This window comes from Littorina saxatilis, unplaced genomic scaffold (assembly GCF_037325665.1).
Source record: "Littorina saxatilis isolate snail1 unplaced genomic scaffold, US_GU_Lsax_2.0 scaffold_828, whole genome shotgun sequence".
NCBI lineage: Eukaryota > Metazoa > Mollusca > Gastropoda > Littorinimorpha > Littorinidae > Littorina > Littorina saxatilis.
Window position 1 is genome coordinate 10,537 of NW_027129346.1, and position 1,964 is coordinate 12,500.

Consider the following 1,964-nt stretch of genomic DNA (forward strand, 5'->3'; position numbering starts at 1 on the left):
CTTGGTGGAAAGCGTTTCCGACTATGGCCAAAGTGAACCGGGTTCGATTCCCGGCATGGGCGGTCTATATTTTTTTTATTTTTTTTCTAAATTCTCGTTTACTATTGTTTATTATGAACGTTTTAATGTTTTATTTCACTCTAATAATTTTTTTAATTGTGTAAAATAAATAAATGATTTTTTTTATTTATTTTTTTTTTTAAATCCAAGTGACCCGGGTTCGATTCCCGGCATGGGCGGTCTATATTTTTGTAATTTTTTTTTTTAATTCTTGTTTACTATTGTTTATTATGAACGTTTTAATGTTTTATTTTACTCTAATAATTTTTTTAATTGTGTAAAATAAATAAATATTTTTATTTTTTATTTTTTTTAATTCACGTGCACAAGACAAAAACTTTCATACTGGGGGAGCGAGCCAGTCTGAAGAGTACTCGGGTCCAGCGCCAGCGTTTTTTATTATGTTTGTGTTCTCTCAACTGTTTACATTGATGATTGAATAAAGAAAGAGTAATTAACATAGATCGTGTCCATCTTTTTGTTTGTTGGTGTGTTTGTGAGCCAAGAGTAAGGAATTTTATTGAGAAAAAAACACACTATAAAAAGGATGATCTCCGTTTACTAAATCAAAAAAACAAAAAGAACAAAACGAACATGGGCACACACATCTAGGTCAAAGCAACCTGCATGCAACTAAGTTGAACAACAAAACCACACAAGACAAACAACTATCTGAAACTCAGTTAATCTGTGTATATATATATAATTATATAAAGAGGATATATGACAGCTCAGGCTATATAATATTATCAACCAACTTTTATCAAGTCTAACGTTCATGTGAACTTTATAAAAGTTTATGTAGTGTTAAACTTTTATTAAGTTCACATGAACGTTAGACTCGGTAAAAGTTGGTTGATAATCGATTCACGTTCGAGTCTTTTCTCTTTGCGCAGTGGCAAAAGAAAAGCGTCAAGTTGAAACAAACACCACTCATGTGAGTTTAAAGAGAGACGCCCTGCACAAAAAAGTTTCAAAACGAATTATAATTAAGCTACATTTTTCTTTTTTTAGATTCAGTCTCGCAAAATGGGCACGTTTCAGTTTACACATTTTCTGGAAATCGCTGCCGGTTTCTTAAACCGGGCAGCGTTTTGCGGATAACGCGAAATAGGCTAATATTTGTCCGATTCTACGAATTCAGCAATTCCGTGAATAGGGTAGGAAATATACATATGTTGTGTTTGGAATGGAAACAAGCTAAAAAAAAATCACACACAAAAAAACTGTGTGCAAATTATGTTAATTAGGCTTGTGTTGCCAAGACAATGTGTCAGCGCTGTCTCGGACGCAGGGTTTCGGTCAACCTATGATGTCTTTGTGGGAAAAATTGCAGTGCTTTCGTGTTTATTCTGCAAGTCCCACAGATTGATTAATTGCATTGATTTTGCTTTACGAGACTTATATTTGTATTCTTCTTTTTTTCTAAACTTTCACTATGACACGCATTTATTACCAAACTGCAGGGCCTACACAATTCATCCTTTATCTTAGAAGATATGCAACACGCCAGAAGGTTTGCACGATTCGCACCAGTGAGTTACGTCAATTCAACAGTTTCCCAACATTATGTTTTTCATTAACACCAACTCGTGGAAACACCCAAAGAGTGCACGTATCACCGCGCGTCGACTGCAGCCAATAGCTTATGTTTACTTGTGGATGATCAGATTGTGCTGGCATATTCTTTAAAGGGATAATACCTGAGGAAAAATTTCCTCAGATCGCTTCCAAAGTTATACCAACAGATTCTGCGTTACAAATAATGCTACCGCGTGCTTCATTTTGCAAAAGCAAATGTTTTAAAAGCTTAATTAAATGTTGTCTAAAAGGCAAAGAAATATCACTTTTTTATGAGGTAAATTCAACTGAATTACTATTGTTTGTGATGAGGTTACTAGGTC